Source organism: Hemitrygon akajei, chromosome 1 (genome assembly GCF_048418815.1).
Source record: "Hemitrygon akajei chromosome 1, sHemAka1.3, whole genome shotgun sequence".
Taxonomy (NCBI): domain Eukaryota; kingdom Metazoa; phylum Chordata; class Chondrichthyes; order Myliobatiformes; family Dasyatidae; genus Hemitrygon; species Hemitrygon akajei.
Genome location: NC_133124.1, coordinates 127,704,368 through 127,720,686, shown reverse-complemented (window position 1 = coordinate 127,720,686; position 16,319 = coordinate 127,704,368). Strand labels below are relative to the sequence as shown.

General features: G+C 40.5%; 1 protein-coding gene across 1 annotated transcript in view; it reads right to left on the bottom strand.

Annotated features, from left to right (window-relative positions):
- The window catches only part of socs6a (suppressor of cytokine signaling 6a), a 66,065-nt gene that overhangs the window by 24,891 nt on the left and 24,855 nt on the right, over nt 1-16,319 (bottom strand). The window lies entirely within an intron of this gene.

The window sequence follows — 16,319 nt, the reverse complement described above, 5'->3', positions numbered from 1 at the left end:
AGGTATTTGATCCTCCACAATATTCCGCGTGGGAATTTAAACTGGAGGTGGCAGTGTTTTTTTTACGAGGTCGAGTTGCGAGCTCGACATCAACCCGGCACGGATGGTACGGGAGTCACTGGATCGATATCAACTTGGCACAGGAGTGGTCTGTCACTGGATCAAACTCGAAAACCTCCGTTCTCCAGCCCAGCGCTGATCTCACTGTGCCACCAGCCGATCGGAATGGGGGGGGGAGGGGGGTGCAGGGTCAGGGTGAATCTTACTAAGAAAAATTTAAGCCAAATACAAAGTTAAACACTCAACACAGTGTCAACGGCAATGACTTAAAATGCCGGACGGCGTTCTCCTTCCTTGTTTCATAAGTATGAGTTGTCCATAAGTCAGACGTTCATAACTCGAAGTACGAACTTAGTATGATCAAGTATGATCACTTCAGTATGATGTTCTCCTAAAGGATTGTCTAATGTTGAGTCCTCAAGTGGCTGTAGAGGCTGTTCCAGGATCCACATATTCAGTGCTTTTTGTGGGCATAGTAAGAACTATAAAAGTCGTCATGAAAAATGCATGACCGATTTGCTTCTCCATATGTCGTTTTTACGAAACTCCAAAAGATAATTTAAAAATTAACATTATCCAGCACATCATTCACTGCAATGTCCACCATCTTCAATGGGATCCTACCACCAAACCCATCTTTACCTCACTCCCACTCTCTGCTTTCCACACGGATGACTCTCTCCACAACTCCCTTACCCATTCGTCCCTCCTCACTAACCTGGCACTTATCCTTACAAGAAGAGCTACACCTGCCCTTTCACCTCCATTGAGGCCCCCAAACAGTCCTTCCAGCTGAGGCAACATTTCACCTGCAAATCTCTTGGGGTCCTATACTGTATCCGATGTTCCTGATACAGCCTCCGCTACTTTGATGAGCACCTTCGCTCCATCTGAAATGAGCAGGATTTTCTGATGGCCAAACATTATAAATTCAACTCCCCATTCCCATCCCAACAAGTTGGCTCATGGCTTCCTCTACAGCCACGATGAGGCCACTCATAAGAGAGACAACACCTGATATTCCGTTTGGCATGAACAATGATTTTTCTAATTTCCAGTAATTTCTCACCCTCCCCCCTTCCCTTTTTCCATTCCCCATTCTGGCTGCCCTCTTACCTCTTCTCACCTGACTATCACCTCCACCAAGTGCCCCTCCTCCTTCCCTTTCTCTCATAGCCCACTCTCCTCTCCTATCAGATTCCTTATTCTTCCTGTTTAGCCCTTTACCTTTTCCACTTATCACCTCCAACTTAATTCCCCCTCCCCCATCCACTAGGCTTCAGCTATCACCTGCCAGTTTATACTCTTTCCCCTCCACCCACCACCGTCTTATACTGACTTCTTCCGTCTTCCTTTCCAGTCCTAATGAAATGTCTCAGCCCAAAATGATGGCTGTTTATTCTTTTCCATAGATGTTACCTGAGCTGTTGAGTTCCTTCAGCATTTTGCTTGTGTTATTCTGGATGTCCACCACCTGCAGAATCTCGTGTTTAACATTACAATCATATTTATTGTTTTATCAAGATCACCTGCAAGTTTCTATCAGACTTTGACCCCCCCCAAGAACAGTCAGCTGTATCCTGGAACCAATTGCAAGTCAAACTTCCTTTTATAAAGGAGCTGTCAAGAAAAGAGCTACATCATTTCAGCAGAAACAGATAAGCAATTAAGTTATGCTTCATTTTGACTTCACAATTAATCTTGATAATCTACTTTCTGGCATGGGTTAAACTTTCAACAGTCTCAGAAAGCAAGTTAAAAATCCTGATTTCAGTTCTGCTACAAGATGGCTCGTACGTTGCATGAGTAACACACACAAAATGCCAGAGGAACTCAGCAGGTTAAACACCATCTATAGAGAGGAATAAACAGTCGATATTTCAGGCCAAGACGAAGAGTCTTCATGAGAGTTGGGGGGGAGGGGAGGAATGAGTACAAGCTGAAGGTGATAAGTGAAGCCAGGTGAGGGGCGTAGGTAGATGGGTGGCGGACAGGAATGAAGTGAGAATCCAACAGGTGATGGATGGAAAAGGTAAAGGGCTCAAGAAGAAGAATCTGATAGACGAGATAGACCACGGGAGAAAGGAAAGGAGGAGGGGAACCAGAAAGGGGTGATAAGCAGGTGAGGATGAGGAGTAAGAGGGCCTTATTGGGGAATGGGGAATCAAAACACAGAGAGGAGGAAAGAGGGAAAATTACCGGAAGCTGGAGAAATTGATGTTCATGCCATCAGACTGAAGTCCACCCAAACAGAATAAAAGGTGGTGTTTCCCCCAGCCGAGAACGGCCAGCATTTTCAACGTCTGCAGAATCTCATGTTTATGATTTTCCAGTTAAGAGATAGCCTACTGCACTGCATATTCAAGTGCAACTTAGGGTCAAACAATATCTTTTTCGCACAATTTACAAATGTCCAGAATTACAAATTTAAACAAAGGAACTAGCTGTCATTTTGTAAACTTGCTCTCTACAATATTGCTTTTGGAAAAACAAAATGAGAGGAAGAGATTAGAGGAACAATGTCTCAAACTTCTTCCATGATTTAACACTTAAATTTGGTGTTAATTATGGTATGTGATAAAGAAACAGGCTTTTAAACATCCACCCCACCTTTTCAGAATAAAAACTAGCTGCAAGCCAATTCAAAATAATTCTCTCCTTTTCAAAAATGTAATTGGAAGAAAATATACATAGTTTAGGTAACAAGAAAAAAAACAACAGGGAAAAATATACACTTTTCTGATGACATTCTGGAAACTCTTTTACATGCAAGCTTTTCTGGAAGATGTACAACTTCAACAGGAACATGAACTGGGACACAGCCGCTGTCAAATCACTGCAGGATATCGCCAGTTCCTTACGCTCCTCTATAAACAACATTCCTGATGCAAGCACCCATAATTTCTAAACTTCATTCAATTATCATCTCAAAACTGATGCATTAATTTCAACATTCTATGCTTGGAGGAGCTTGAAATCTGAATATTTCAATCACATGTTTTTAAACATGAGAGACTTTACAAATTAATTATTAGACAAAATAATCCCAAATTATGGAGGCTTTTGGACTAATCTGATCATTAAATCATTATCCAAAAATTAACAACAGATTTGTGACATCCAAGGCTGTTGCTGCAGCATGTTTCCTGGAAGTTTAATACATATTTGGCCTAAATGACATTTAAACTATCACAAAGAAGACCCAGCAAACAGTGTCAGTAACCACTATGTCCAGATTGTCACATTTGCTTAGTTTAACATAAAATTCATTGATATTTGCTGTGATTCAACAGGCCTCTACTGGATGCCCTATTTCATAAACATTCTCTATTGCAATCCAAAAAGGACACAACAGCAGATGTCCTTTATGATATTCATACAGCAGTTCCTTGAAATATTATCCAGGAAATCCTAAACTTAATTACTTGTCTAATAAATAATGATTACTGCAAACTACTTAAGGGCTAAATTGAAAAAATAAGCAAATGTAAGTTCCCAACATAAATACTTAAAAAAAAAAGATTTTTAAATATTGTGTTTGTAAGATAGAACAAAATAGTGCAGCACAGTATGCACCCTTTGGCCATGATGCTGTGTGACCTTTGAACCCATTCCACAATCAATCTAACCCAACATAGCCCATAACCCTCCAATTTACCTTTATCTGGATGTCTATCTAAACTCCCTTAACTATCCCTAATGTATCTACCTCTACCACCACCCTTGGCAGTGCATTACAGGTCACCACTGTGTAAATAAAAAAATCTTCCCCCAAAACTTCCTCCATTCACCTTAAAAGGATATCCTCTAGTTTTAGCTACTGCGTCCTGGGAAAAAAGCCACTGACTGTCCACTCCATGATGCTTCTTATAATCTCTATCAAGTCACCTCTCATCCTCCTTCATTCCAAAGAGAAAAGTTACAGCTCATTCAACACTTCTTCATAAGACATGCTCTCTAATCAAGCAACCAGAACTGAACACAATATTCCAAGTGTGGCCAAATACAGAGGGTTTTATAGAGCTGCATGTTTCCTTAATGTTGTTATAGCTGTACACCTACCTATTAAATGCTCCCAATGGCACGAAATTCAAACAGCCTCTGACAACTAGGTCAACTCCTGGCCTTCACGGATGGTTTAACTACCTACTAAGCCCAGCAGAACCGTTTCTACTGACAGGAGAAGAGACAAAGGTGGAATACTGGTGCCTTAAAACCAGTTGCAGATGGGGCTCGTCAGTTGTGGTTGGCAGCTCATCTAGGAGAAGAAAAATTCTGATCTCAAACCTCCGCTGCCTTGCGGATATACCCACTCATGGGGAAGGCTTCAGGAGTGAACCAGGAGGGACAAATCAGGAGCTGGAGTCCCGAAGGCAATTCTAAATTGAGTTCAACCTGACTAGCTACTCCTGTGATGCTGCTAGTGCCAAACTGTATCAGTCTCTGCCGTTCCTTTGGCTTCATCAGATGAGTGGAGGGGGGCAGCTTGCTACATATGCAACAGCTTGCTCTTCATATTGTACTACCCTGGCTTGGGTATCTAGACAGCTAGGACACAACATCCATGGTCAACCCTGACCAATGGAGCCCTCATATAGAGCTGCAATGTTACTTTGTGGGTCTTGAACTCCATCCCCCAAATAATGAAGGCTAAGAAACCCAATGCCTTCTTAAACACCCTATCAATTTGCACAATTTTCAGGGAACTATAGATGTGGATCCCTTTGTTCACACAGCTAAGAATTCTGCCACTGACATTGTATTCTGCTTCTGTATTAATCAAATATATTTTTCATTCTGGTTAGAAAGCTATTAAAAACTGCTCTGTTCTATTTAAACTCTGGAATGAGTATGGCCAGCTGAGCAGAAAGCCTGAAGGTATTACAGGTGATGGGCTCCCTTGAACTGATGCATGAAGTTCTTTCCACAGATTCTGCTAGATCTTTGTGGCAGACTTTTCTCATATTCAGAAGCAAAGTGACAGTGGGAACTATTCATTTTTGACTCAATGAATTTTGAATCTGACAGTGATTTTTTTCAGCTATCAGGGCACCAGTCCTAAGAATGTCTTTGATCTGTTTGAATCTATGTCACCTGAAATACTTATTATAATAGTGGCTAACATAACACTGTTACAGCACCAGTGAATTGGGATCAACTTTTCTGCTGCCTGTAAATAAGTAGTTTGTATGTTTTCTCTGTTGTTACATGAACAATATCACCTGAGAGGCATTGAAGCTAGTGGATATAGAAGTATTTTATTCAACAAAAACAAGCAACAGGCATAATATTGAGACACTCTTAGAGGAAGAGGCCTCTTAACCCACTATTACATGACTTTTTTAATGCTATAAGGGCAAAAGTAACAGCTGGACAATTCTATAGTTACAATGCTTCCTTTGAATTACATAGTTTCACATACTTCCTTCTTCGCACCCACGCTGCAGACACACAAAATTGATGTTAATCAACATTGCCTGGTTTGCAATCAACTCCATCCACAGCTCCAGAAAAAACTACTGTTCAAGGCTGCATTTTAAAATCAGTCTATAATCTACATTCATGTTTTGAAGATTGGTTGCTGGTGAAGTTAACATTTGCTAAGTCCAGAATACTCCCTAACACTCCCAGCGACCATGTAGATTTTCTCCAGATGTTCTGATTTCCTGCAACATTCCAAAGGTTAGGGGTAGTAAATTATGAGCATGTTATGTTGACAGCGCAAGTGTGGTGACACTTGCCGGCTGTCCCCAGCACAATCCTTGCTGATTTGATTTGACCCATGGACAGCACCTGAAGTCAGATCAAGAACTACACGTGGAAGGGCATTCATTCCACACACTCACCCTGCTCTATGTAAAAAAAAAAACTTGCCTCTGACATCCTCCCTATACTCTCCTCCAATCACCTTAAAATTATGTCCTCTCGTATGAGCAACTTCTGCTTTGGAAGAAAGTCTCTGGCTCTACACACAATCTATGCCTCTTATCTTGTACATCTCTATAAAATCATCTTTCATCCGCCTTCGCTCTAAAGAGAAAAGCCCAATAAGACATGCACATATAAGAAACACCCTTTATGAAAGGTACAGTCAGGAAGTTTTACTCTAACAGTTAAATGTGCAATATTTCAGTTTAAACTCACGGAATGAAGCTGCAGGCCAACCAGACTATTCTCAGTTTCCACAGGTTCGAAGCTTTTTATTCTTCCATGTGGCTCTGAGCAACTTACTTTCAGTTTAACTAACAAAGATTCCACTGCCATTTGGCAAGGTTTCCCAGCAATAAAGCTATTTCAGCATACTATATACCCATGATAAAATTAACAATTAACAACACAGATGTTGTGCTACAATCAAAAGAAAGCATGAGAAAAAAAAAACAAAATTCTCTACGCTTTTGGAGATCTGCACAAATCTATATATGAAGCTTTTTCATAGAAACACATTGTTAACATTATTTATGACATAAACATATAATTGTTACCTTTCCAACATTACACCAATGATGACACTTCCTTTGTTAGCAACAAAATGCTTTATAATGACTTCTTGTAATAAAAGATGCTACAATGAATGTGTACCTTGATCTCCTTCACATACGCATGTCAGCTTATTCCTGAAAGCCCCACCAGAGGAAGAACTACACCTCTCTTATGTTAAAGTAATTTTAATATCAAAGTACATATATGTCATCATATATGAAATCCATTTTCTTGCAGGCATTTGCATTAGAAAGAAACATAATGGAATCAATGAAAAGCTACAATGTGCAAAAGAATACAAAATGCAAATACTAGATGGATGGATAGATAAATATTAGTTTCACTAGCTAGGTTTAAAGAGTACAAACTCTTATTCTGGATTGATGTTAGGCAGTCTGTTGGGACAGAGGATAACTTCCTTGCATCCTGGTTCTTGGGTGGCCAAGGTGGCCAATGCAGGAACCAGGTGCAACTACTTCAAATGGGGCTTAAAGTGTCTGAAAGAGCAGTCAGTGAAGTACGGCACTACTGCCTTTCAAGCAGGGCATTTCAGATACCGCATCAACAAACTGCTGTTCCAAAAGGTACAAAGTAAATTTACTAGAATGGTACCAGGAAAGAGGAACTTCAGAAATGTTAATCTGGGAATCTTCTCATTAGAGAATATTAAGTAACCATATAACAATTACAGCATGGAAACAGGCTATCTTGGCCCTTCTAGTCCGTGCCAAACACTTATTCTCACCTAGTCCCACCGACCTGCACTCAGCCCATAACCCTCCATTCCTTTCCTGTCCATATACCTATCCAATTTTTTTTTTTTTAAATGACAATATTGAACCTGCCTCTACCATTTCTACTGCTGAGTAAAGAAATTCCCCCTTATGTTACCCCTAAACTTTTGCCCCTTAACTCTCAACTCATGTCCTCTTGTTTGAATCTCCCCTACTCTCAATGGAAAAAGCCTATCCACGTCAACTCTATCTATCCCCCTCATAATTTTAAATACCTCTATCAAGTCCCCCCTCAACCTTCTACGCTCCAAAGAATAAAGACCTAACTTGTTCAACCTTTCTCTGTAACTTAGGTGCTGAAACCCAGGTAACATTCTAGTAAATCTTCTCTATACTCTCTCTATTGTGTTGACATCTTTCCTATAATTCGGTGACCAGAACTGTACACAAGACTCCAAGTTCGGCCTTACCAATGCCTTGTACAATTTTAACATTACATCCCAACTCCTATACTCAATGCTCTGATTTATAAAGGCCAGCATACCAAAAGCTTTCTTTACCACCCTATCCCTATCTCCCTATCCAAAGAACAGATTTTATGAACACTTACACAAACCTATGAAGGACTTTTGACAGAAAATTATACCTTAGACTTATTCCTGTTCCCAGATTCTATAAGGCATCATTTATTACATCAATAGAAAACAAAATTAATTTAATGATACACTGGAATAAAGCACCAAGGAGAATACACTACAGTTTTGGATCATTGTTTGATTCAGAAATGAGAAAATTATTTCTTACTTAATAAGTAATTAAGTCATACAAATGACAGAAAAATGGAGGGCTATGTAGGAAGGAAGTGTTAGATTGATCTTAGAGCAGGTTAAAAAGTTGAGACAGCATCATGACTTGAAGAGCCTGCAGTGTTCCATTAGGTATACCAGTTTGAGATACCACTCTAATAAGTTTGTAACACAAAGCATTAGAATGGAACTTTCAATTACATGTACAGTAGCTTCTTACCTCTCATGCACAAATAATCTCAAAATTCTGAACTGTCACAATAAGCTAATGAAAAAGAAAACTTAAAAATAAACATTTCAAAAATAAACTGAATGTCATGCAGGTTTGAGTTTCAGCCAAATTATCTGGAATCCAGGAAACACTAAGTGGCAACAGGAACCAGAATGAGAAGGTCACAGGCTCCTGAGCATTATAATCAACTTTTCCCCTATTTATGTATATATGCGTGTATTTATTAATTAATTACAGCTGCACTGACCAATCATTGCTCAAAGCATGAATTTATTCATTTTTATATATTGGCCTGAAAACTGTGGCACATTATATAAAAGAAAATTCCAGCTGTTTGCCAACAAAGGCTATGTGCGTGGGAGCATTTCAGTTACTGCGTGGCCATGTACCCACACAGTGTAAAGGGAACAGTGATTATAATCGGGGCTGACATTGCATTGTTCAGGATGCCATCCCTCAGATGACCCATATAACCAAATGCCCTTCTACTTGTGAAAATTATTACAGGTGGCCCCCGTTTTTCGAACATTCGCTTTACGACGGCTCACTGTTACAAAGGACATTAGTACCTGTTTTCGCTAACCAAAGAGGATTTTCGCTTTTACAAAAAAAAGACGCCCGCTTTATATGTGTGTTTACCCTGAGAAAGACTTGATGACCATGAAACCTTGCGCAGGCAGTTGTGTGCACGTGCATGTACGTGCGCACGTGCCGATTTTTTCTCTCCAAATCGATTTTGGCTCGCTGTCTTCTCGATTTTGGTAAGTGAAACTACACCGTACATACAATATTTCTACTTTATATAGCTGTGTATTTATATCATTCATGCTTTTACTATATGTTTGAGTTATTTTAGGATTTATGTGCTATTTGGTAGGTTATCTTTTGAGTCTGGGAACGCTCAAAAATTTTTCCCATATAAATTAATGGTAATTGCTTCTTCGCTTTACATTTTGGCTTACGAACAGTTTCATAGGAACACTCTACCTTCGGATAGTGGGGGAAACCTGTATAAAAGATCCAAGGAAATACACAACTTCTATTTCTCAATAATGTTCCAGATTTATTAGTCATTACTCCAACGCTGTTCAGTAGACTGGACCGCATGGTAGTGTAGTGGTTGGCATAGCACTATTACAGCACCAGCGACATGGGTTCAATTCCCACCACTGCCTGTAAGGAATTCTCCCCATGACCATGTGGGTTTCCTCCAGGTGCTCCAATTTCCTCCCACATTCCAAAGATATGCAGGTTAGTAGATTAATTGGTCACACGTTAGTAATTGGGTACGTGAGCTTGTTGGGTCTGTTATCCTGCCTTACCTCAAAATAAATTAAAAAAAAAACCTTTTTTTATCGTATTTAACATCAGTAAAGGCTGAATCTCCCCAGTGATTTAATCATCCCCAGGACCAAAAAGGCATTTTATCAACGCACTTCCCTCCGCGAATGATTTCTATTGCCAATAGAACATAATTTGTGGCTATTATTATCAGCTCTAGCAGAGACATTTGTAAAATTCATTTAAAGTGAAGAGTTATAATCATGAAAATAGCCAGGGAAGTACTTCAGCCATCACCAAAACTTTTAATTCAAGTGGTCAGAATAAACTGCCGCTAACATCCTTACTCATTATTGGTCACAACGTAGTTTCTGAGGGAACATATGGTGCAGATATGAACAATATGTCAATTTACTTGGCTCACATGGAAGGATTATTCAAAGTTGCTTTATCTTGAGGGATTTTGCTATGCTTTATAAACACAAACCATTATGTTAAAAAAGTTATGTTTCCTGCACAGTTTAACAGTTAAAAGGAAAGCTATAACTACAAGCCAACTCCCTCATTACAGCCTGCTCCAAAGGAAAAAAAACCACTATGATCTCAGTGGAATATGAAGGCATATATTTCATCTGTAGCGACATCAAAATAATCCTAATCCGCCCCTAACTGGTGTTTTGATTGTAAGACTGCAGGGTATTTTAAATTCTTGGTGTTCTAATTCCCAGCTGCTGATCAGGACTCAAGTACGCTTTTAATCCTCCCTCAGAGATACAACATAAACAGAAATAACTTCGAAAGACAAGTGTTCTGGAATTAAATTCAAAGAGTTTTAGGTCCCGCAACTGTGACCAAACGGAGTAAAAATTTGCCACAAACCGGTGATTAGCATGACAAGTTATTTACCCCTGCTATATGTTATAAACAATGGCACAGAAACACCACAGGGCCAAAAGTTTGATTTTCTAGCTGGAACACACACAGAATGCTGGTGGAACACAGCAGGCCAGGCAGCATCTATAAGGAGAAGCGCTGTCGATGTTTCGGGCCGAGACCCTTCGTCAGGACTAACCGAAAGGAAAGATTGGAAGAGATTTGAAAGTAGTGGGGGGAGGGGGGAAATGCAAAATGATAGAAGACCGGAGGGGGTGGGGTGAAGCTAAGAGCTGGAAAGGTGATTGGCGAAAGTGATACAGAGCTGGAGAAGGGAAAGGATCATGGGACAGAAGGCCTCAGAAGAAAGGGGGTGGGGGGAGCACCAGAGGGAGATGGAGAACAGGCAAACAACTAAATATGTTAGGGATGGGGTAAGAAGGGGAGGAGGGGCATTAACGGAAGTTAGAGAAGTCAATGTTCATGCCATCAGGTTGGAGGCTACCCAGTCAGTATATAAGGTGTTGTTCCTCCAACCTGGGTGTGGCTTCATCTTGACAATAGAGGAGGACATGCATAGACATATCAGAACGGGAATGGGACGTGGAATTAAAATGTGTGTCCACTGGAAGATCCTGCTTTTTCTGGCGGACCGAGCGTAGTGTTCAGCGAAACGGTCTCCCAGTCTGCGTCAGGTTTCACCAATATATAAAAGGCCACACCGGGAGCACCGTATGCAGTATACCACACCAGCCGACTCACAGGTGAAGTGTCGCCTCACCTGGAAGGACTGTCTGGGGCCCTGAATAGTGGTGAGGGAGGAAGTGTAAGGGCAGGTGTAGCACTTGTTCCGTTTACAAGGATAAGTGCCAGGAGGGAGATCGGTGGGAAGGGATGGGGGGGACGAGTGGATAAGGGAGTCGCGTAGGGAGCGATCCCTGCGAAAAGCAGAAGGGGGGGGAGGGAAAAATGTGTTTGGTAGTGGGATCCCATTGGAGGTGGCGGAAGTTACGGAGAATTATATGTTGGACCTGGAGGCTGGTGGGGTGGTAGGTAAGGACAAGGGGAACCCTATCCCAAGTGGGGTGGCAGGTGGATGGGGTGAGGGCAGATGTGCGGGAAATGGGAGAGCCTCCAACCTGATGGCATGTTTTAACTCAAACGCATCTCTCCAGCAGAACCCTCCAGGACCTTCTCTTGGACCAGGTTACTAAATACTCACATGATCAACCACAGGGTCACACTCTTGTCATTACACATTTGCACAGCCATCTGTCTCATGTTCAAAACTGAAACTTACATCCAAAAAACTAGTAACAAATGATTAATGGTAAGGTGGAATAAAAATCAACAATCAAGTATTTCTAAACAGCTCCAAAAGGCAATGTTTTAAAATGTTTCTGTAAATTTAATTGCATTACCCATTGGGGAGGGGGCGGGGGGGGGTATAGCAACCAACTGATTTTTTTTTAAACTTAGTTTCTCATGTTTGCGATCTTAATTTTCTATTTTAGCCAAGTACCACTATCACAAGTTTTTTGGTTGAGTAATATAAGCACTCAACCACAAAGGAGTAAGCTCTGCTTCAAGGATGAACAGTTCCACATTTTGCAAAAGTACCAAAATTAACCACTAGAATACACATGGTCTTTGATAATATTTCTACCACTTACCCACTTATTTGAAATTCAATACACTGGGATCTAATGCACAAGAAATTTAAATTTGTTCGCCAAAGGTGTTTTTCCAGAGGAGTCTGCACCGTAAACTCATGCTTGTTTACCATCCCTTTCTCATTTATATATGACTTCATGCTTATGACAAGCTCATTTACTGCCCACATTTATGTTATAAATCAAACTAAGATTTCCCATTCATCAATCTGAGTCACTCTTTTATCACTTACCAGAATACAAAACTAAAATGTGTTTACATAACCCTTTGGATCGAACATTAAGCTTAGTCCACGCTAAGTGCTGTACTCACAATTCCAACACTTTGAGTCACCAGATATTAATCTGTAAGATGTTTGCACAAAACAGCACAGCTAATAGCAACTGTGTGTAACAGAAGCAGGATCCTTGCTAAAACATGCTCACTGGGACAATGGTTAGAAAAAGACTCATTTATGTAGCACATGGCATTTACTTTTCAGCCAATGTATTTTCAAGTCATCATTGCTAACACAGTAAATGCAGCAGCCAATTTGCACGGAACAAACTCCCACCAACAGCAACACGATAATCACCATCTGTTTTAGTAATATTAATTGAGGAATGAATAATGGCTTGGATTTGCTTTAAACTCATAGGTTCCTACATTATATCAAAATGAGTAGGCATAACCACAATTCAACATCTCATAAAAGGCAGTGATCAACATTCCACCGTAGTTTGTTAGATTATAGTGCTTAGAAAAATTCTACCAACTGAAACACAGTCGATACTCTGATACTAGGGGCAAATAGTCAGGTTACATTGATAAATGTTCCATTCTCTTGAATATTGAAGATTAAGTGGCAATTGAATTCTAAAGCAGTCTGACAGATTTTATGTGGTAGAAGGAATCAATCCTTAGATCTGAGACTCCAGAACAAGAAGCATAACCTGTTGAAGGGTGAGATAACAAAAAAGATTTTGCACAGACTGGTAGAAATCTGGACTTCTGTCCAGTGAAAATTATATGATCAATCACACTTATGCCATAATGTTTTTCAATATGATAATGCAATTAAATGTACAGAAACTTTTTAAAACATTGAGAGTATTTCAATATTTGCTTTACTTAGGATGCTGTTGGCCTATTTTTGAGTTTCCAGATTGTCTTATTTGACTATGTATTATATTATCAGTTTTAATTGAACCATGAATTCCTGATTAAGGTTTTCTATGCTACTACCTGTACATTTGTGATGTCTACTCCAAGTTGTTTTTTTTTAAATTAAAATCACAATCTTAGTTCCAGCTATGCCATCACTCATCCTTTCTGGACTCTCTCCAACAGGAATACATAAGCTCACTGGATTCCAAAGCTAAAATTAGCCGGTTAAACAGGGATGAAGGCCCAAATCAAGAAAACCTTCCTACTTGAAAGAGATGTGGAAACAGATTCAAGTAAAAACCTTCAAGACAATGTCTTAAGGGATAACAAGTGGAGGGAAAAGATCAGAGTAGAGCTACTTATAAACACAAGTGATTCTGCAGATACTGGAAATCCACAGCAACACACAATTTGGGCTGAGACTCTTAATCAGTCGACAATTTGGGCTTCAATTGTCTGTTTATTCCTTTCCAGAGATGTTGCCTGACCTGCTGAGTACCTCCAGCATTTTGTGTTGCAGTAGATCGACTGGAAAAGTAGGTGCTTTTCCAAAGAGATAGCACAGAACAATAGACCACATTTTCTATTATGTGGCATCATATTATGTTGCAAATAATTGCTGCAAAATAGGCTACTTAAAGGGTGGCACAAGGAACGTGATGTGATTATAAGAACCAATGATAATAAAGCTTTAAAAGGCCTGATTATGCCATGGGAAAACAAAAGAATGTCTGCACAATGGAATTTAACTCAAGGCCTACTGGTTCAGTGACCGAGCTTCATAAGTCTCAATAAAGCATGTTTATCATACAATTTCACACTTTGACAGAACATTTATAACAAGAGCTTAGAGAAACACACCTGATATAGATTACACAAGTACAAGTGACAGACAGTAACCATTAGCAATAACAGGGTTTCAGTTTACAGTCCAAAAGCAGCCCGCGGCCCAATCAACTGTATTATAATTAGTTAATGAACATTTGAAAGATGATCACATTCAAATGATAACGTGAAGCCTTAAGTCATTACTAAGCTGATCTATTATTTATTACCATTACTTGAATAGACCAACTGGCAGACACTCAAGGAGGCTACCACAAATAGAACAGACACAGACCTTGAGGAATATGCCTCATCTGTCAGAAGCAACATCAGTAAGTGTGTAGATGACTCTGGTACCTCAAGAATGGGCAGCTCGCAGCTCAACCTGAAGCACTGGCTGAGTGCAGAGGTGTGCTCCCTAGTAAAGGCCTGGCTCTCAGCCTTCTAGTCCAGTGACAGAACAGCTCTCAGAGCAGCCTAGAGAAGACAGTCTACACACAAGAAATTCAGGAAAACTTGTCTGATAACCATCCCTGAGTATGTGGCTGGGCATCAAGGGCACTACTGACTACACAAGGAAAATGAGCATTGACTGTACCAGTGATGCCTCCCTCCCTGATGCTCTACCAACTGTTATGCATGCTTCGAGGCATGCAACACAATGCCAGATACAAAAGCTACCCTCACCCCCTGTGAGCAGCCACTATCTGTAACAGCAGCAGACGTGACGGACTGTGCAGTCAACCCCTGTAAGGCAGCTGAGCCAGACAATATCTCAGGGAGGGTGCACAACAGCTCACTGACTTCTACACGGACATTGTCTCCCTCCCGATCATCCTCAAAACGGGTGTTCCTGCAGCCCTGTTTGCTGAGCCCGTTCTGTTCACATATGACTGCATGACCAAAGACCTGAGCAATCACACTGTCAAGTTCACTGATGATAGAACAGTGGTCGGGCTCATCACCAACAACGACGAGACAGCCTCCCGAGAGGAGGTGGAAGAGCTCGAGGCCTGGTACCTGGCAAATAACCTCTTCCTCAGTGTCAACAAGACAAAGGAGATGGTTATTGACATCAGGAGAGCTCGCACCACTCACACCTCTTTACATTGGTGGCACAGCAGTGGAAACTGTAAGTAGTTTCAGACTCCTGGGAGTGCACATCACACACCCCCTCTCATGATCCCAGAACACATCCTACATAGTTAAGAAATCTCACCAGCAACTCTACTTTCTGAGGAGGGTGAAGAGAGCCAAACTACGCACATCATTCTACAGATGCGCGGTAGCAAGCATTCCAACAAGCTGCATCACCGCATGGTTTGGGAACTGCACTGTGGCAGACAGGAAGACTCTACAACGGGTAGTCAAAATTGACCAAAGCATTACTGGGACCTGCCTACCTACTATCAAGGACATATGTACAGAAAAGGTGTCGGAAAAGGGCCAGTAACATCATAAAGGATCCTGCACATCCTGCTCATGGGCTATTTGTCCCACTCCCATCAGGGAGGAGGCTACATAGCATCCACACTAGGACCACCAGACTCAAAAACAGATACTTTCAACACCTCTACCCACTAATCTCGTCAGTCACTTTATGTACATCCTAGCCTCAGTTTACGGACATGCCATCAATGTCTATGAGATATCTTATGTATTTATATTTACTGCATTTTTGAAACTGTTATTGTGTTCATTATAATTTGTGGGTTATTTTGTGGGGGGTTTTTGTGCTGTGCCGGATCCGGAGTAACAATTATTTCATTCTTCTTGCACTTGTAATAATATTGAATTCTTGAATTAACTTGAAAGTTCTTAATATAAAGGCTTTAACAACTAAAATGACACATCATTCTCAGGGCTAAAGCTATATTTCTATCTCATCACTGAGGACACTTTCAATGGGTGATGCCTCAATAAGACGGTATCCATCATTAAGGACTCTCACCATCCAGGGCACGACCTGTTCTCAAAGTTCAAAGTAAAATTTATTATCATTGTACACACATGTCACCACATACAACCCAGAGATTTGTTTTCTGATAGCATACTTAACAAATCTATAGAACAGTAACTGCAAACAGGATCTATAGACATCAGGAACTGTAGACTGTAAACAAACTGTTTACAGATAATAAAAGGCAATAAATAATGAGCATGAAATGACAAGAGTCCTTAAATAAGAGTAGTTTTGTCCAAGAG